The following is a 22,748-nucleotide window of genomic DNA, read 5'->3' on the forward strand; positions in this document are numbered from 1 at the left end:
CTCTTGCTCTTGAGGTCTTTATACCTGTAATTCTTCTGGGAGAATGATGGTGTCCTTGTTCTCACTTTCACCTCATTTGGTATCCGCAAAATCCCATTCTAAGGATTCCTTACTCACCTCTTGAGTTATTTCCCAGTCTTGGACTTTAAAAGTTCCAAAAGCAACAAAAACTTCTCTTTGTATATTAGTGCTTACTTAACTTATAGTGGGATATTTCTTCCTGTAACATTGCTCTTTGAATTTGCATTTTGCTGATATGGTGATAGTGATAATATAAACGTCCATTTCCACTTGTGATTCATTTTTCCTGCTATCACACTAGCTCCTTCTTGCCTTTTATATGAGCCTTTCCTTAACTCCTTTCAATGCAGTTCAGTTGTCAAATATTAACCTCTTCTAAATCTAAATATATTCAATTAATTTAAATGTCTTCATTTCCCTTTTTGCCTCCTTCCCAGATTTCCTGTTCGAAATGCAATGTTAAGACATAATATTTAAAGTTGTTTCCATTCCTCACTGACTTGTTTCTTTTCAGAATCCACAGTGATCTTGGAAAGGATTATTTTAATGCTTAATAAATTTATGTGGTCATCAGGATTTACAAGCTGCTATGTACTCTTGGGAATGTAGGATTAGTAAAAGTTATTGCACCTTCCTAGATAATCAATTCCACTTAAAATTTTGGGGAAAAAAATGATTTAGTATAAAAAAAGAAAAACAATGTTGACATAGAATACAATGTAAACAATTTTTGAAGGCAAAAATGAAGACAATGAAATTTCATGATTACATTCAGCAGTTTTGATCTATTCTCAACAAATAAATAGAAGTTTGCATTCATTCTTCTCTGCTGTTATTGACAGATGCTGCTAATAAACACTGACCCTAAATATCTTGAACCAGTTCTATCAAGTAAGTATTTTCATTGTTTCTGAACAAGCAAAAGTCAGTCAGAATGAGCCATTAGCAAAAGTGTCTCCTTAGCCTAAAGGTTTCAGCACATTCAGTTTAAAGATCATTAAAGTTACACATATTCAACTTTTAGAAAGTTTATAAAGAAATGATTAAAGATATACAAAAGATTTCCATACAAAGATGGTCATGACCTTGATAATCATTTTTTCAGCCATTCTTTCATTCACTGAAGCCTCATTCAACAAGGAGACCACATCTACTAGTGAGTAAAAAATAAAAAGATTGAAAATAGATGAAAAAATCAACAATGTCCTGGTTAGATAAATAAATAAATTACATACAAATACACACACACACACACACACACACACATATTTTAAAAATCAAGTGTTTAACATCTCATAAATTTAGAAAATACTCATAGCCTTTTATATAAAATGAAAAATAAAGATGCCTATAATTTTATTAATAGTTTAGACCTAATTTTTGGTTAAGAAATATGTATTTTTTTTATCATATTCACATATTATAGATACACATAAACTATACATATATGAAAACACACAAACATGTTAAAATATTAGCAATGCTCTGTCATGTTGAAAGAATTTGGTGACTTATTTTCTTGTTTGTATTTTTTTCTGCTTTTTTTTCAGTGACTATACATTTTATAATCAGAATAAACCAATCTTATTATTTAATGAAAATGTTCATATTTTATTGTATACTCTTTTAGAATAGTGACTATGTCCTATCATCTCTGGGTCACCAAATGAAAGCTGAAACCGTTTATGGCACACAGCTTATTCTGTACATTAATATAACTGTCCTCACCAATGTCAATTTACTATTCTATCATCTTCATCAGCTTAAATTTACTATTCCAGAAAACGGGTGCCCAGGAATATAAGTTGAAAGTGACTTTATTGTTCAGTTAGAAACTTCCTGGTAAAAATATTTAAATGAACATCAAGCTCTTAGACTTTTCAATAAAAATGACTATGACTATATAGTCTTCAAGACTCTTTGTAAAGCCCCACCTCAAAAGCTTTCCCTTGTTTTAGCTGCCAAAATCAGCTATCATGTCTTAATTATTTTTCAGTTCTACTCATCCTTTCCCCCTCACCCCACATTGAAAAATCCTCCATAAACTAGACGGTAAAACTTTATAAATATCCCAACTTAGCCTTCTCTCTTCTAGGAGACTTAGGAAGACAGTTAAGGGTGTGCTTCCATTTGTCAAGGTAAGGACAAATTGACCTTTATTTTATCAACAGGTCCACTTGGTGAAGGCTCTTTTAGGAAAGGCAGCATTCGACAAAATTCTGAGTGGTGCAGAACCTTACAAAAGTAATAGGTGTTCAATAAGTATATATTGAAGTAATGCTTAAATCTGTAAGTCACTGTATTATTGTCAGTGTCCTTGTCTCTAAGAATTTTAATCTATGACTTCATCAATTTTAAAGATAAGCATAGAATTGTAATGTACTTATCTTTTAATATTGGTGGACATATTTCTTAAAATATAATTTATACTTTGATCTTTGCTCTCACTGCAGATAACATACTTCAGTGATTATTGTCCAGTCTGAGAAAATATATCCTATGTGATTTCTTTATTTCCCATTGAAAATTTAATATTTATCTATAATAGATATACACAATACATTGGCATATTTCTTCAAATTTAATTATACATATATATGTGGTACAAACTCATCTAATCTTCACAAAAGTTCTATGAGACATTGTTATGAGTCTCACTTCACAGACAAGGTTTAGGCTTGGAAAGGTTAAGTAATTTGCCTCTAAAAACAACAACAGATGCACAGTAGAACCAGGATTGTAACTCGGGCAGTCTGGCCCAGTAATTGATAGAATAATTGCCCCCATATATATCCACCTCCTAATCCCAGAACCAGTGATTATGTTACTTTACATGCCAAAAGTGATTTTGCAGATGTGATTAAATTAAAGGTTTTACTTGGGGAGTAAAGGTTTTACTTTAACCGAGTGGGGTGAATATAGTCACAAAGGTTCTTGAAAGGGAAAGACAGAAGCAGCAAAATCAGAATCAGAAAAGGGAGACATGATGATGGAAACAAAATGGAATGATGTGTGTTGAAAATGGAGGAGAAACTACATGCCAAGGAGTGCAGGGGCTTCCGGATATTGGAAGAGGCACTTCACCAACTGTTAAGCTCTTAGACTAAGAAGGAAGCAGAGAAAATGGACAGGAGGAGCTGAAAGCAGTTTTTAGAAGATTTTTAGAAGAAGCAATAAAACTGAGAGTAACTGTGACCACTGTTTATTTGGCAGTTGTTTTGTATAAGGCACTGTGCTTGACCCTTTACAGATGATATCTTTTACTACCTTTGGTGATAATTCTATTTTATTCAGACTAACTTTTTAGAGCAGTTTAAGATTCACAGCAAAATTGAGGGGAATCAACAGATTTGCCACACACCTTTTGCCCTTATACAAGCATAGCTCTCCCATCAACGGTCCCCACCAGACTGGTACATTTGTTACAACTGAGAACCTACATTGACACAACATAATCATCCAGAAGTCCATAGATTACAATACAGTTAACTTTTAGTGTTATAAATTCTGTATGTTTGATGTATAATGAGATGTATCCATCATTAAGGTATCATACAGTATTTTCACTGCCCAAAAATTCCTCTGTGCTCTGCCTATTAACACTTCCCCTGCCCACCCCCAAACTCTGCAACCACTGATTTTTATTGTCTCAATAGCTATGCCTTTTCCATAGTGTTACATAATTGGCATCCTACAGTATGTAGTCTTTTCAGACTGGCTTCTTCTACTTAGTAATATGCATTTAAATTTCCTTCATGTCTTTTCATGGCTTGATAGCTCATTTCTTTTCATGCTAAATAATATTCTGTTGTTTAAATGTATCACAGTTTATCCAGTCATCTCCTGAAGAGACATCTCATTTGTTTACAAGTTTTGGCAGTTACGAATAAAGCTCCTATAAACATCCATGTACAGGTTATTGTGTGGAAGTAAGTTTCAACTCTTTTAGGTCACTGCAAAGGAGTACAATTGCTTGATTATATGGTAAGAGTATGTTTCTCTCTTCAGCTTCTGATTCTCCTCAAAGGAATGAGGTCATTAGACCTAATTGTCACTGAGACAAACTGTCTTCCAAAGTGCCTGTACCATTTTGCATTTCATGATAATTAATAAATGATCATTCCTGTTGCTCCACACCCTCACCAGCATTTGATGTCAGTATTCTAGATTTTGGCCATTCTAACAGGAGTGTGGTAGTATCTTGTTATTTTAGGTAATTTTTGTAGAAGGGTCTCTCATGGTAGAAAATTTTTGTTATTGGTGAATGACTTTGACAAAGGTACTCAAGCCAAAGTCATGTCTTGAATCCAAAAAAGGAAAACCTCTCTGGGACATATTTTATGGTTTAAGAGATGGAGAGGGAGAGATTTAAAATGAGAATATTGGTTTCATTATTAGAATTTTAAACTTGTTCTAAGTGCATGAGATACGTTGCACAAATAACATGGTAAATGTAGATTCATTGAAGTAAATATATAGTTCCTAAATTGAGTGCTTATTCACTCTCAAGGATAAGTACCAACATGTTTGTTAAAAACATGAACTTGTTGCCTTATGGGCACACATCACATTTAAATCAATTTATTCTGCCTTCAACAGATGGTGCTGCATGGTGAGAGTCTGTGGGCAATACCAGAGTTCTGTGAGTAGGAGCCTGATGTGGAACCTGGAGCCACAACTCACTGATGGACACTTGCGGGGGAGTTTCTGAGCTTCACCCATCAGGTTCTCTTTTTGGTACAGAGAGATAATAATAATTGCATCTCTTTTATAAAGGTATTATGAGTATTAAATGAGTGAATCATTCTAAGGCACTTAGAATATGTAGATCATGAAGAACACTATAAATGTTTATAATTATAAATCAAGAATTAGAAATAATGAGTTGTTTTAACTATAAAGCTCACTACAGTTTTTCCTAGATGATCTTGTTAAGAAATTTAAGTGGGAAAAAGTTGGAATCCTAAATTGCAACATGTTTGGAAATTATTTTCTCATCTGTATATCCTTGAGATTACATTCTGTCTTCCTGAAATATTTGATTATATATACTATTCATTTAGTACAATATTCTCACCCTTCTAATAGATAATGTCCTTTAGTACAAAAATACAAATATATTGTCCTCCCTTAGTATTTGGTCATCTTATTCTCTTTCCATAAAACAGTGTTATGATCTCTTTAAAGCTGGCACTGTTCCCAAAATATTTTAAATTTAGATTGTCCTCTAATCCATCATTTTACCACTAACCATTCTCATTAGTCTCCAGTTTGTGAGTAGCTGTCCAAAAAAATTCTGTTCTGAACTTTCCAATCACTTTGCTAATAACAATCCATGATTATTTCCAGCTTTAATTTTTATTTCAGACTCAGTCATAAATTACTCTTCCACTTAGTTGGAGATCACTTGAGACTTATTAGTTACTGGTTAGATTGTCTTTGCATTCATTAGTATTTCAGATTTTTAACATTTATTTGACAATATTGAATTTAATCCAATTTCCGCCACATTTGTTGAAGATCTTTCAGAAATAGACATAGTGGTAGGTTCTGTAGGGGCTGTAAAAGGATGAACAAAATATCCTTTGTCTAAAGGAGTGTACCATCTGATAAGGGAAAATGGCATTTACAAAAATAACTTTTTAAAGAGACAAAAGAGAAAAGTTCTGGAATCATACAAATGACAAAAGATAGCACATAGTGCTCTTAAATCCCATGACCAGATTTACTGAATCTCAGCTCCTGGCTTCTTCTATATTTCTTGGTGACGGTTAGGTCTAATGGCCTCATTTCTTTGAGGAGGAATAGAAGCTGAGCAAAGGATAAAATATTTTAGAACTTCCTATAAACGGTCATGTTTTTTCATACACTGTCACTAAATTTCCTATAACTCTTCATTTCCCTTTACATGCTAAGAAATTATATATTTATCATATAAATATCCTTAAATTAATATACTTTTGAATTAGTTACCCATACTCCTTGAATATTAGAATTTTTAAGAAAAAACCCTAAGAGACTATGTTCACAAAGAATTACTCCAGTCAACTGAGGAATGGGGGCTGTATTTCAAGTTAACACACATTTTCTATTTTCACGTAGCTTATAATAGTATTATTACATTTGCTTTTCCAATGTTATTCTTGGATTCCAAAGCTTTAGAAATCTGATTTCAAATAAGAAATTTTTTAATGCGTTTAATTATTTTGGAGCCTAGTTGATTTCTTATCACTTACTTCCATATCAAGAATCCAAGTAGGAGCATCTGAACGAGAGCTGGTCATATTGCTCCTTTAAACTTCTTGCTGAATTATAGGTAATAGAAAATCTCTCCCTGCACAATACAGCTTATACTGAATTTCACTCCTACCACTGAAGAACAATTTGTGCTTACTACTTATGCTTGCTCTTAAGAGACTATATAGGCATATTTAAATTAAACAAGTCATTAAAGTTCAACCTGCTTCAGAAAATTTGCATTAGTCACACCTGTAAATACAAATGTTTCTCCTATTTTATCTTACCAGTGAAAAGTTTCCTTGCTACCAGCAAATATATTGCAGACTAAAGAAAATGGTACCAGCAGTAAATGACCAGAATATTCCCATTAATTTGGATACTTTTAAAGAAAAGGCAAAGGAAATGGTGAAGTGCAAAAATATATAAAATTGTTAGATATTTTGGTGACAGTTTTGCATACACCTTATTTACTTTTATGTATGACTAGTTCTTTTATATCTTGGAGCCATACCTTAAAGCACTAAAATCACCCTAAAAAGAGGTTGCTACCATTGTTACCTTCTCTGCATCTTCCTGTGTCCCAAGAAGAAATAAAGGCAACTAGTTGCAGAGATTTACTCCATCCTGTCCACTCCAGCTTTGAAATGTCACTTCCAGAACATCATTCTTTCTCTTTTCTGTCCCTCACCAGTTCTCCTAAGGAGCAGATTAGTTCCACTCATAAAGGTGTAAGGATTTATGCTGTTTCTGGTTTCATGTGATCACATCTGAGCTGGTCAAGAGCCAACCATAAATAAATATTTACAGAATACATATTACATGGTGGGCACATTGCTACTTAACATCAATGTGGCTTACAGCCCAACAGTTATAGAGCTACTTAACTGTACAAGAGTTAGGGCTCAAAGGAGTATTTCTTTACTGGAAATATTCATATACATTTAGTGGTACTTAATGCTATCTGAGGCTACCCTGAGAAAAAGAATTTGAACCATGTTTATCATTGGGGTGAAGAACAAAAACAGGTCTGATAGACTGTGTTGCCCCAGTGTATGTTAGATGAGACATAAAAGAATAAAAAAATACTGACCCTCAAATAATAGAAGTGAAGGGGGCTCCCAGCTCTATGTGATCCTGCAAATCTTCCTCTTTTATGTTGTCACCAGTAGAATTTCACTTTCAAGAATTCCATTCTCTAAGAAACACCTATCATCTTTTAGTTAATTCTCTTCTAGTACTGCACTCAAACTATTCTTTGATCTCACTAGGTCATACAACCTATTTATCTTACCATTTTTTTATTATTCCTATCAACCACATGTCTTTCATCCAGTTCTTTCTGACCTAGATCCATTGTGCAACTTAATAATCAATTACTTGCAATAAAAAAATACTAGGTACTCTTAGAAAAGTTCTATATCTCAAAAATATCTAATCACATTCCACATGGAATGGAGGCTTTCATTTATAGGACTGTAGTGTCTACCATTTTATCCATAGCAGCTCGTACAGTATTTGACACATAACAGGTACTCCATAATTATTTGTTGAATAATTAGTAAATGAACACCTATTAAATGTCACAGACTTGAGAATAATATTTTGTAAAATGTAAATTTTATAAAATAAATTATTTGAAACTATATGTAAAATATTTCTAATTTTATGAGTAGCAATGAGAAGTTTAAAACAGATAAAAGTTCATTCTTATGTATTTTCATCAAAGGAAATAGGAAATGATCAATGTCATAAAATATGCCCCTTAAATAGTTGTCAGTTCTATCAAGTATGATATGTTACAAAACTGTCATTACTTTTTGTATATCTACAATGGACTGTGTACCATTCAAGTTAATGTGATTGTGCGGTCACCCGCACAGGTCATTATTACTATATCAAGCATCACTGCAGTTGTTTTTGTTTAGCCTCAGCTCTCTGAGCTTTGAAAAGTAGTATCAAAAGCATAGTTTTCAAAGGAAATAGAGAGAACACCCTTATGCTGGGTCACCAGAATACAATGTCTACTCAACTCTTGCTTTGACATTTTCCCTCTGCTCTGTATGTCACAAACTCAGGGTCTTACTGCATATCCAGGTATTTTTCTAAAGCAACAAACCATCCTAAAATGTCATCTTACTTTATTAAGGTTATTTCCCTGAGATCATAAAAATCCTAGTATTGCAGTAAAGATCGGAGGCTCATTTTGTCCAGCTTACAAGCCGGTGCCACTCAATTATGAAAAGCAAAATCAATTGACAATCACATTGATCATGAAATCTCCAGTTTAAGAAGAGCAGCTACAGAAACCAAGAATATTCTCCAATGCACTAACTCTAATGCACAGTCTTTAGCCTCCCTTTGCCTTGGACTTTCACCAACGTTTGACTCTCTCAAAACTCCCTTACCAAAATTTCTCATGATAGCCATTTTTCCATGACATGAAAATGGCTGAAGATGCTAAATTCAGGTAAATGTATTTAAACAGGGACTATGTAAAGACAACATAATTCCAAATATCTCTCTCCTCAACTCCTAGCTCACACACATCTGCTGCCATTCACATGCCAGATTAAATGAGAATGAGATATTAAGAGGTCGAGCTTTGGAGTTGGAAAACCTAGTTTTATTATTTGGAAGCTATATAACCTTGGAAAAATTTTTAAATTTTTGTTTACTTTGTGGTTCTTTTATGATAAAAACTTAATATTATGCTGTAGTTTCTGGTTCTGCATGCAAGGAACTTAGTAGTCACTGCTTGTTCCCAAAAACAGGTTAAAAGATGAACAGACTGAAAAAACATCTCTTCCAGTATCTGTTAGAGAGATGAGGACACAGGCAAACTGCTGCCCCCATGATTTGAAAAACAGGCATACATAGGGCACAGCCATGAATGGAAACCTCCATGGGAAGCAATGCAGGGGGAGGAAAATCTGAATTGTAATTGATGCGTTGCTAGAGGTTCAACATGAGCAAGTCTGAGAGTTAAACACTCCAGGGAAACCAGTAATAGAGTTGCTCACAAATTTGTGAGATTTACCTCTAGAAGCTTGACCAGGTTCTCAAAGTAAATATTGGAGAAAAATCTCTTCATGTTTTTGGCTGTGGGGGTGGAGTGGAAAAGGAACCATTCTGAAAAATACCAGTGCACTATGTTCCTCTAATAAAGCCTGACTTTAGGAGAAACTAGTTAACCAGATCCTAGCCTGTTAGAGTATTATCAGGGCCTAGATGACCTGGGGAAAAGGGAAATACCCAATCTAGTTACCTCTACCCTTTCATGTAAGGAAAAGGGAAATATCCAACTCCAGGCCATCTAGCCACCCGCACTAACATAAGTGGGGAGAAAAAAAGGAGAAAACTTGTGAAGTTCACAATCCAGACACACAGCTCATTGGAAAACTAAGACCTGGTTGTAGAACTTCCTTTCCCCACAAAACCTCACCACCACATTGCTTAAGGCTTATTTATAGCAGTTGTTTTTACCTCATATACATAATGTCTAGCTATCAAGAAAAACTTACAAGGCATATCAATGGCAAATACACAATTTGAAGAGCTAGAGCAAACATCAGAACCAGATTTAATGGATATTGGATTATTAGACCAGAAATTTCAAACAAGTATGGTTACCATGCAAAGAACTCTAATGGATAAAGTGGACAGCATGCAAGAACAAGTGGATAATGTAAGCAGAGAGATGTGAATTCTAATAAAGAGCCATTAGGAAATGCTAGAGATTTTTATTATTTTAACAGATATGAAAAATGCCTTTAATGGGCTTATTAGTAGAATGGACACAGCTGAGGAAATACTCTCAGAGCTTGAGGATATCTCAATATAAAGCTCTAAAACTGAAAAGAAAAGAGAGCAAAACATGAAACACCAAGTGAACCCAAAGCAAGCAGAATAAAGGAAATAATAAGAGCAGAAATCAATGAAATTGAAAACAGGGAATCAATAGAGAAAAATGTTGAAACCAAAAGCTTGTTCTATGAAAATATCAATAAAATTGATTAGCTTCTAGGAAGGCTAAATAGGAAAAAAGAGGACACAGATTACTAATTATAGAAATGAAAGAGGAGACATGACTACAGATTTCTACTGACACTAAAAGGATAATAAAAGAATATTATGAGCAAATTTATAATCACTAATTTGGTAACCTAGATTAAAAGGACCAATTCCTTGAAAGACATAATTTGTCAAACTCACACAAACAGAAATAAATAATCTGAATACACCTATATATATTTTTAATTAATAAATCATTAATTACCTTCCAAAACAGAAAGGACCAGGCACAAATGAGTTCATTAGTGAATTTTATAAAATATTTAAGGAAAAATATTTACTTATTCTCTACAGTCTCCTTCACAGGATAGAAGCAGAAGGAATACTTCATATCTCATTTTGTGAGGGTAGCATTATCTTAATACAAAAAAACAGAAAGAGACATTCCAAGAAAAAAAAAAGCTAAGAACAAATATCTTTCATGAACATAGATATAAAATATTCAACAAAAAATTAGCAAATGGAAATAATGATAAGAAAAATTACAGACCAAAGTTAAGTGGGACTTAACACAGAAAAGCAAGTTTGGTTCAACTTTTGAAAATCAATTAATATAATCCATTACATCAAGAAACAAAGAAGACAAGTTTCATGATTGTATCAACAGACACAAAAAAAAGCATTTGAGAAGATCCAATACCCATTCATGATAAAACTCTTAGGAAACAGAGTGGAACTTTCCAAATTTGGTAAAGAATCTTCACAAAAATCTATACCCAGCATCAAGATCATGTCACCTCTTATGACTCTTTTTCAACATCATACTGGAATTTCAAGCTAATTATATAAGATAAGAAAAGGAAATAAAAGATGTATAGATTTGAAGGAAGAACTAAAACTCTTTTTCTCATAAGTGATTATAAGGAACTAATATGTGTTTATAGCAAAGTTACAGGATAGAAGGTTAATATGGAAAATCCAATTTCTTTCTCATATATCAGCAATGAACAAGTGGAATTAAAAACAAAATACCTTTACAGTAATATCAAAATATGAAATAGTAAGGCATAAGACAAAAAAAATTGTACAAGTTCTATGTGAGGAAAACTACAAAGCCCTGTGTAATGACATCAAATAAGTAAATAAATGGAGAGTTATTCCATGTTCATGGATAGAAATACTCAATATTATCAAAACATCAGTTCTTTCCAACTTGAACTATTGATTCAATACAATCCTAATAAAAATCTCAGAAAGTTATTTTGTTGATAGCCACAACTGCTTCTCAAGTTTATACAGATAGACAAAAGACCAGAATAGTCAATGCAGTATTAAAGAGAAGAATAAATTTGAAGGATTGAAACTATCCACCTTCAAGACTTATCATAAAGCTACTGGTACCAGATAGGGTGGTTTGGGCAAAAGAATACATAATTAGATCAATGGAACAGAAGAGAGAGCCCAGAAATAACCACTATAAGTATAGTCAACTAATCTTTGACAAAGAAGCCAAAGAAGTACAATGCAGCAAAGGTAGTCTTTCCAACAAATGATGCTAGAAAAACATGTGCATCCATATGCAAAAAAAAAAGATGAATCAAGATACAAACATTACACCTTTCACAAAATTAACTGAAAATGGATCAAAGATCTAAATATAAAATGCAAACTGTAAAACTCCTAGAAGATAGCATAAGAGAAAACATAAATGACCTTGGGCATGGAGAGGACCTTTTAGATACAATACCAAAGGCATAATCCATGAAAGAAATCATTGGTAAGCTGGATTCATTAAAATGAAAAACTTCTGCTCTGTGAAAGAGAATTCAAAGAGATGAGAAGAACAGATTGGAAGAAAATATTTGCCAATCACATCTGATAAAGGAGTAGTATTCAAGATATATAAAGAACTCTTAAAAGTAAACAATAAGAAAACAAACAACTCAATTAAAAACTTGGCTGAAGACCTTAACAGATATCTCACCAAAGATATACACATGCAAATAAGCAGATGAAAAGTTGTCTCACATCATATTTTATCAAGGAACTGTCACTTAAAACAGCAATGTGATACTACTATACTACCCTTAAAATAGCCAAAATATGGCACACTGACAACACTAAATGCTAGCAAGAAGGTGGAGCAACATACATTCATTGCTGGTGGGAATACAAAATGGTACAGCCATTTTGGAAGATAGTCTGGCAGTTTCTTATAAACTGAACATACTCTTATTGTATATGATCTAGTATTTGTACTTCTTGGTATTTATTCAAAGGAACTGGAATCTATCTCCACACAAAAACCTGCACACCAGTGTTTACAGCAGCTTTTTTCATAATTGCCAGAACTTGGAAGCAACTGAGATGCCCTTCAGTAAGTAAATGGATAAGTACATTGTAGTACATCCAGACAGTGGAATATTATTTAGCACTGAAAATAAATGAGCTATAAAGCCATCAAAAGACATGGAGAAAACTTAAAGGCATATAAAAAGTGAAAGAAGTTAATCTGAAAAGTGTGTACAAACTGTATGAGTCCAATTATATATTATTTGGAAAAGGCAAAACTGTGGAGACACCAAAAAGATCAGTAGTTAACAGAGGTCAAGGTTTGGAGGAGGGAACAATAGACAGAGCACAGATAGTTTATAGGGCAATAAAATACTTTACATGATGTATAATGATGGATACATGTCATTATATGTTTCTCCAAACCCACAGCATATACAACACTGAGACTGAACCCTAATATAAATTATGGACTTTGGACAATTAATATGTGTCCATGTAGGTTCATCAGTTGTAATTAATATACCACTCTGTTGGGGATTGTTGATAATGAGGGAGGCTATGCATTGTGTGCAGATGTAGGTATATGGGAAATCTCTGTACCTGTCCCTAAATTGTGCTGTAAACTTCAACTTCTCTAAAAAAAATAAAGTCTGGAGAAAAAAAATTACTCTGAAAATCAAGTAAGGTCATATTATGAACTCTATAATGTTATGATAATATTTATTAATCATTAATCAAGAATTTATTTGGAAATATTCCTTTAAAGTAGAATATATGAACAATTCTAAAAAATTATAGCTCACAATTATATATCTTCATTTTATCCCTCAAAATGCCAATATTTTGTTATTTAGTCATCTTTATATGTAATTTTTAGGTTTTTCCAATACCTGGTACCCAGTAAATTTTCAATAAGCATTTAATGAGGGCCGGATTAACATAATCACAGCCTTTGTAAAATAGACATCATACCTTATTATTGCCATAAATGCCAATTCTTTTGAAACAGATTTATTGAATTCAACTAAGGATTATGGTGGATATGCATGGCATTTCTTTTTTCCAAGCACTATTTATATTTCTGTTCTGTCAAACCCTTTTTCTACCCATTAGAAATATGTTCTAAAATCTTGTGGTCACATTACATGCTTAAAATTCAGTCTGGCTTGTTTAAAACTGATTCAGAGCTATAACCCTTCTCTTCCCCACTAGATAGATAAGTGGCTGGAATGAAGGTCATTCTACTTCTCAGTTCTCACACTCCTTGACTTATTGGCTTTGAACACCATTAACCATGCCCTCCCTCTTGAAACAATTACTTCACTTGACCTCCTGGACACTGCATTCTCTTGGGTTTGCCTCTACCTACTGTTTCCTTTGATCCACTTCTCTTGCTGCTCTCTCAATGTTGAGTCGCTATAAGACTTTGCCCAAAGCTTCTTTCTCTTTTTTCACTCTTACTTTCAAGGTAATTTCACCCTGGCATGATTTTAAATGCCATCTATATGCATATAACTCCCAAATATATTTCTTACCCAATCTCCAGATTTATTCAACAATCATATCTAATTATGGTATTTCAAACTTAAAAGTCCAAGATAAAACTTTTGATTTCCTTTGGTCTCCCAGCATCCATACCTCAGGAAATGGCCATGATTTGTTCAGTTGATGAAACCAAAAATTAGGGGTCAACCTTGACTCCATATCACTGTTTACATCCCATACTTTAGCAAGTTCATATGCATTATTGCCACTTTACTTCAAACCACCGTCCTCTCTCTTAGACTTGTATAATGTTCACAGGCTTCTTCTGTCTTTATCTAACTCTTATTCTAGGGCACATTTCTGTACAGAAAGGACAGGAAACTAAAACCTACATTTTTCAGACTCCTTTGAAGCTAGGCTTCTTAAATGTAAATTTGTTTTGCAATTAGATGTGATTGTTCAAAATGAAGGCAGAAGTAAGGTGGAGGCTATCTTCCTCAATCTTTGGCTTATTTTTTCTTGCTGACTAGCAAAAATATGGAAATTAAATGTTTGCTGTGGCAGCATTCTAGGATCCATTGTAGCTGTGGCTTGATAACTGATAAAAATTCCATCTTGATTCTGGTTTTCTGATTCCTACACTGCAGAAGCCAAGCTGTAGTTCACTCCTCTAATCCCTCCAAAGAATTTTGTAAGTTCTTACTTCCTGGTATCAAATTCCTTTATGCTTAAAAAAGCTAAATTCACTTTTAATTTTCTGCACTGACAGAACTTTTAATTAGCATTTCTCCTTAAACTTTTGCTCCTTAGAGTTCATTTCCTTGTACAACAGTCAGAATGATCAATCCATCCCACCCCCATGCTTAGTATACTCTGATCATCCTCCATCTTATTTTCAATTAATGCAATATTTTTTCTTATAACCTATAAACCCACTCATGATCTATTCACTGTCTCCCTGTCTGACCACATCTCTTACCAACCTCCTCCTTGTTCATAATACTCCAGCCACTCTGATTTATATGCCTCCTCTAATATAACAGACTTGTTTAATCTAAAGATATTTGTATTTTTTATTTTCTCTCCCTATAATGCTCTACCTTCAGATCTGCTTTGTTTCCTTCTGTGTTTCATTCATATTTCTCCACAAACACCACCTTATGAAAAAGAACTTCACCCCCCTAATTTACAGTTACTGGGTTTTGGCTCATAACTTTTATTAAAATGAAAATTCCATGAGGACAGGGATGTTGCCTGCCTTATCCCTCACTATATTCATAGCACCTATAATAAACTGAAAAAAAATATTGATGTCAATTAAGTGAATAAACTGTGACAGAAGCTTTTGCAAAAACTTTTAGCCAATGAGAACATGTATCTAAAATATGATTAAATATTGGCCATTAAAAATAAATTAAAGGAGGATTCAAAATGGCAGCATGAGAGATGAGACAGAGAATTCTTCCCAAAACCACAAATAGTATGAAAATATGGTTAAATGCTACAACTAACCCTCAAACAGCAACAAGAAAGAAGAGTAAACAAGACTGCATGCAGACCTCACGAAGAGAGCAGACCTCACGAACACAGGGTAACGTATGAAAGCCTTTATCAGGGGGACCCAAGCCCATCCCTCACCCCAGCTCACCAGTGGGAGGAAGAGAAACAGGGCAGGGACGAGGTGGAAGCTTAGAAGTACTGAACACTGAGCCTTGGAAGTCTGCTTTGGGAGCAGAAACCTACACTGTGTGGTGCTCTGGATGTTGGGGAGCTCAGATAGGTGGAGTGCTTGAGAGACAGATTGCTGCCATTTTTGGAGGAGTTGATCCACACCCAGCTGCTCTGAGACAAATGAAAGGCAGGCTGTTTGAGAGGCTTCCTAGCAGTGAGAAGGCTGCTGAAGGAGCGGGGTTTGCATGGAGCTTGCTGCATGGGGGAGGGGAGAGCTGGACAAGGTTGTCTGGGTGCGTTCTGCCCAGCTGGTTGAAAACTCTGAGGAGCTTCAGGCGCCCCATCCACCTGGCTGCCTACTCAGCTCCGAGGCCCCCACTGTGAAACAACCTGCTGCACCTTCCTCCGAGCCTGCCAGCACCAGTTTGCAAACCTGCAGTCACTGTGCCGGCATCAGGCTGGCCAGAGGGAGGCCCTGCTTACAACAGCTAGAGACACAAAGCACAGAGGCTTACACCTATGTGCTTAGCCCACTGGCTCTGACACTTGAGACAGGTACCGCAGACGGAATCGGGAAACAGATATTTCCTCCCCCCAGGCACCAGCTCCACCCCCCTATGACCCCCAACCTCACTCTAGGGGCTGAGCAGCTCCAGAGCCTGGAGCTTCTGGACACTAGTGGGCACCACACAGAAATATGAAACATCAAAAAAACATGGTTCAGACCAAAAATCTCACAAACCCCAGAAAAAGGGCCTAATGAAACTGAGCTCACCAGTCTGCTTGAAAGAGAGTTCAAAATAAAAATCATAAACATGCTTATGGAGGTACAGAAAAATATTCAAGAACTCAGGAAGAAATTTAAGTTGGAGATTCAATCATTAAGAAATTCTATATCTGAAATGAAAAGTACAATGGAGGGATTTAAAATCAGTTAGATGTAGTAGAAGAGACGGTAAATAGAATAGAAATTAGAGAAGAGGAATACAAAGAAGCTGAGGCACAAAGAGAAGAAAGAATATTGAGAGAACTGTGTGACCAATCCAAACAGAACAATATTCGCATTATAGGGGTACCAGAAGAAGAAGAGAGAGAAAAAGGGATAGAAAGTGTCATTGAGGAGGTAATTACTGAAAACTTCCCCACTCTGGGGAAGGAGATAGTCTCTCAGGCCATGGAGGTGCACAGATCTCCCAACACAAGGGACCCAAGGAGGACAACATTAAGGCATATAATAATTAAAATGGCAAAGATCAAGGAAAAGACAGACTTTTAAAAGCAGCTAGAGACAGAAAAAACATCATATACAAAGGAAAACCCATCAGTCTATCATCAGATTTCTTAGCAGAAACCTTAAAGTCCAGAAGGGAGTGGCATGATATATTTAATGCAATGAAACAGAAGGGCCTTGAAGCAAGAATACTATACTCGGTAAGGTTATCATTTAAATTTGAAGGAAAAATTAAACAATTTTCAGATAAAACAAAGTTGAGAGAATTTAGCTTCCACAAACCACCTCTACAGTGCATTTTGGAGGGACTCCCATAGATGGAAGTATTCCTAAGGCTAAATAGATTTCCTTTAGGATTGGGAACAAGACAAGGATGCCCATTCTCTTTGTCACCCAAGGGATAGACAAAGAGCACAGAATATGATTCATAGCATACAAGCAATGAAGGAGGAAGAAAAAGAAAGGAAAAAAAAAAAGAAGAAACTTTAGACCTTTAGGTTGTGCTTGTAATAGCACATGAAGTGAGTTAAATTAGACTGTTAGATAGTAAGGGATTTACCCTTGAACCTTTAGTAACCATGAATCGAAAGCCTCCAATGGCAATAAGTACATACCTGTTGATAACCACCCTAAATGTAAATGGTCTGAATGCACCAATCAAAAGACATAGAGTCACTGAATGGATTAAAAAACAAGACCCATCTGTATACTGCCTACAAGAGACTCACTTCAAACCCAAGGATATATACAGACTGAAAGTAAAGGGAGGAAAAAGATATTTCATGCAAGTAACAGGGCAAAAAAAGCAGGAGTTGCAGTGCTTGTATCACATAAATTAGACTCCAAAAAAAGGAAAGTCACAAGAGACAAAGGGGTCAGTCCAACAAGAGGATATAACTATTATAAATATCTATACAGCTAACACAGGATCACCTCCATATGTGAAATAAATACTAATAGAATTAAACGGGGAAATAGAATGCAATGCATTCATTTTAGGAAACTTCAAAACACCACTCACTCCAAAGGACAGATCAACCAGACAGAAAATAAGTAAAAAGACAGAGGCACTGAACAACGTATTAGAACAGATGGATCTAATGGATATCTACATAATACTCTATCCAAAAGCAACAGGATACACATTCTTCTCAAGTACACATGGAACATTTTCAAGAATAGATCATACACTAGGCCACAAAAAGAACCACAGTAAATGCAAAAAGATTGAAATTGTATCAACCAGCTTCTCAGATAACAAAAGTATGAAACTAGAAATAAATTACACAAAGAAAACTGAAAAGGCCACAAACACATGGAGGCTTAATAACATGCTCCTAAAATAATCAATGGATCAATGACCAAATAAAAACAGAGATCAAGCAATATATGGAGACAAATGATAACAATGATGCAACAACACAAAAATCTGTGGGATGCAGTGAAGGCTGTGCTAAGAGGGAAATATATTGCAATACAGGCCTACCTCAGGAAAGAAGAACAATCCCAAATGAACAGTCTAAACTCACAATTAATTAAACTAGAAAAGGAAGAACAAATGAGGCCCAAAGTCAGTAGAAGTAGGGACATAATAAAGATTAAAGCAGAAATAAATAAAATTGGGAAGACTAAAACAATAGAAAGAATCAATGAAAACAAGGAGCTGGTTCTTCGAGACAATAAACAAAATAGATAAACTGCTAGCCAGAATAATAAAGAAAAAAAGAGAGTCTGCACACATAAACAGAATCAGAAACAAGAAAGGAAAAATCACCACAGACACCACAGAAATACAAAAAATTATGAGAGAATATTATGAAAAATTATATGGTAACAAACTGGATAACCTAGAAGAAATGGACAACTATCTAGAAAAATACAACCTTCCAAAGCTGACCCAGGAAGAAACAGAAAATCTGAATAGACCAATTACCAGAAAAGAAATTGAATTGGTAATCAGAAAACTACTTAAGAACAAAAACCCTGGACCATATGGTTTCACTGCTGAATTTTATCAAACATTTAGTGAAGACCTAATACCCATTTTCCTTAAAGTTTTCAAAAAAGTAGAAGAGGAGGGAATACTCCCAAACTCATTCTACAAGGCCAATATCACTCTAATATCAAAACCAGGCAAAGAAACCACAAAAAAAGAAAATTACAGACCAATGTCCATGATGGACATAATTACAAAAATACTCAACAAAATATTAGCAAACCTATTTCAAAAATACATCAAAAAGATCATTCATCATGATCAAGTGGAATTCATCCCAGGGATGCAAGGATGGTACAACATTTGAAAATCCATCAACATCATCCACTACATCAACAAAAAGAAGGACAAAAACCACATCATCATCTCCATAGATGCTGAAAAAGCATTTGATGAAATTCAACATCCATTCATGATAAAAAACTCTCAGCAAAATGGGACTAGAGGGCAAGTACCTCAACATAATACAGGCCATATATGACGAACCCACAGCCAACATTATTCTTAAAAGCGAGACGCTGAAACTTTTTCCTTTAGGATTGGGAATAAGACAAGGATGCCCACTCTCCCCACTTTTATTCAACATAGTTCTTGAGGTCCCAGCCATGACAATCAGACAACAACAACAAAAAAGTCATCCAGATTGGCAAGGAAAATGTCAGACTGTCCCTGTTTGCAGATGACATGATATTGTACATAAAATACCCTAAAGAATTCACTCCAAAACTACTAGATCTGCATTCATCAAAATTGTGGGATACAAAATTAATACACAGAAATCTGTTGCTTTCCTATATACTAATGATGAACTAGCAGAAAGAGAAATCAGGAAAACAATTCCATTCACAATTGCATCAAAAAGAATAAAATACCTAGGAATATACCTAACCAAAGAAGTGAAAGATCTATACCCTGAAAACTATAAGACGCTCTTAAGAGAAATTAAAGAGGACACTAATAAATGGAAATTCATCCCATGCTTTTGGTTAGGAAGAATTAATATTGTCAAAATGGCCATCCTGCCTAAAGCAATCTACAGATTCAATGAAATCCCTATCAAAATACCAACAGCATTCTTCAATGAACTAGAGCAAAAAGTTCTAAAATTCATATGGAACCACAAAAGACACTGAATAGCCAAAGCAATCCTGAGAAGGAAGAATAAAGCAGGGGGAATTATGCTCCTTGACTTCAAGCTCTACTACAAAGCCACAGTAATCAAGACAATTTGGTACTGGCACAAGAACAGACCCATAGACCAGTGGAACAGAATAGAGAATCCAGATATAAACCCAAGCATATATGGTCAATTAATATACGATAAAGTAGCCATAGATATACAATGGGGAAATGACAGCCTCTTCAACAACTGGTGTTGGCAAAACTGGACAGCTACATGTAAGAGAATGAAACTGGATTATTGTCTAACCCCATACACAAAAGTAAACTCAAAATGGATCAAAGACCTGAATGTAAGTCATGAAACCATAAAACTCTTAGAAAAAAATATAGGTAAAAATCTCTTGGACATAAACATGAGCAACTTCTTCATGAACATATCTCTTTGGGCAAGGGAAACAAAAGCAAAAATGAACAAATGGGAGTATATCAAACTAAAAAGTTTCTGTACAGCAAAGTATACCATCAGTAGAATAAAAAGACATCCTACAGTATGGGAGAATATATTCATAAATGACAGATCCGATAAAGGGTTGACATCCAAAATATATAAAGAAATCACACACCTCAACAAACAAAAAGCAAATAATCCAATTAAAAAATGGACACAGGATCTGAACAGACACTTTTCCAAAGAAGAAATTCAGATGGCCAACAGGCACATGAAAAGATGCACCACATCACTAATCATCAGGGAAATGCAAATTAAAACCACAATGAGATATCACCTCACACCACTTAGGATGGCCAACATCCAAAAGACAAACAACAATAAATGTTGGTGAGGATATGGAGAAAGGGGAACCCTCCTACACTGCTGGTGGGAAGGTAAACTAGTTCAACGATTGTGGAAAGCAGTATGGAGGGTCCTCAGAAAACTAAAAATAGAAATACCATTTGACCCAGGAATTCCACTCTTGGGAATTTACCTTAAGAATGCAGCAGCCCAATTTGAAAAAGAGATATGTACTCCTATGTTTATTGTAGCACTATTTACAATAGCCAAGAATTGGAAGCAACCTAAGTGTCCATCAGTAGATGAATGGATAAAGAAAAGGTGGTACATATACACAATGGAATATTATTCAGCCATAAGAAGGAAATAAATCCTACAATTTGCAACAACATGGATGGAGCTAGAGGATATTATGCTCAGTGAAATAAGCCAGGAGAAGAAAGACAAGTATCAAATGATTTCACTCATCTGTGGAGTATAACAACAAAGAAAAAACTGAAGGTACAAAACAGCAGCAGAATCACAGAACCCAAGAATGGACTAACAGGTACCAAAGGGAAAGGGACTGGGGAGGTTGGGTGGGAAGGGAAGGATAAGCGGGGAAATGGGGCTTTACAATTAGCACACATAATGTAGGGGGTTGGGGACATGGAGAAGGCAGTATAGCACAGAGAAGATGAGTAGTGACTCTATAGCATCTTACTACACTGATGGACAGTGACTGTAATGGGGTATGTGGAGGGGACTTGATAATAGGGGGAGTCTAGTAACCATAATGTTGTTCAAGTAATTGCACATTAATGATATCAAAATAAAAAAAATAATAAATAAATAACTTTAAGTCTGGATTTAGGGTGCTACCAGTGTCCGATTTGTGATTGAATATGTAGATTTGGGCCTGCAAGTTCTATCACTTGGGTGGGTGACCCAGAAGGAACTGCAGCTGTGTGATCTGCTCTTGGTAGCCTGCCTGAAAATCTTTCTTTGGGAAATTCTCAGAACATAATCTCACTCCATCCTGTGATCCACAGCTCCCCCAAATCCTGGGCTAGTAGGGACTTGTCCCCACACCATGCAGATTCAAGTAGACACAGGACACCAGGTGACTCTGACTTCAGGAGTTGGCAAAGGAATCTGCTCTAGGCCGAGAACTTTCCCTCTTTCCTCTGCACTTTTCTGTTCTCTGCTGCCTGCAAGGCAGCTGCCATTCCCTGCTATTCTTGCTTTAATGAATTCCTTCCTTACCTACACTCATATAACCTGCTTGAGAATTCTTTCTCATTCAGAGTCAAGACCCCTCCTCCATCCAGGGTGAAGTTTCACCTGGTGTTCAGGGAGAGCCCTGTCCAGATGCAGCTGCCTGGCAACATAACTAACTTCTTGAACTCAGCACAAAGAAGGAAACACTCCTTGGGATGCCCAATCCTATAGCTCCTACTGAAATCATTAAGGGCTTTGGGGGAACATTTTTAGAGAAAAGGCTGAAAGGACAAGCCCAAGATGATTACTTTACTTGGAAAATGAGAAACGTTCTAAGATGTAAACACAAAATATACACTTTGTCCAGAGGTAGTTATTGCTACTATGTGAAAGGAAAGCAGATGTTGTTAAAAGTGTTGTGATCCTACTAAAAGCAAGACCACATAGGTCCCTGGCCTTATATGAACTTTAGTTTATTTTGCATGATTTCTTTATAAACAGTTTTAGGAAAAACATGACTAATGACATTCACACAACTGTCCTTTTGTTAGTTTCATTGGTGCTTTTTTTTCATTGAGCAATAAAACCTCAAGACATTGTTTTTTATTAAATACATAGATGATGCAGTTAACTAATTCCAGGAAGAAAGAAAATACATAAGAATGATGACGATGTTTCCTTAT

The sequence above is a fragment of the Manis pentadactyla genome, chromosome 3, assembly GCF_030020395.1.
Source record: "Manis pentadactyla isolate mManPen7 chromosome 3, mManPen7.hap1, whole genome shotgun sequence".
Lineage (NCBI taxonomy): Eukaryota > Metazoa > Chordata > Mammalia > Pholidota > Manidae > Manis > Manis pentadactyla.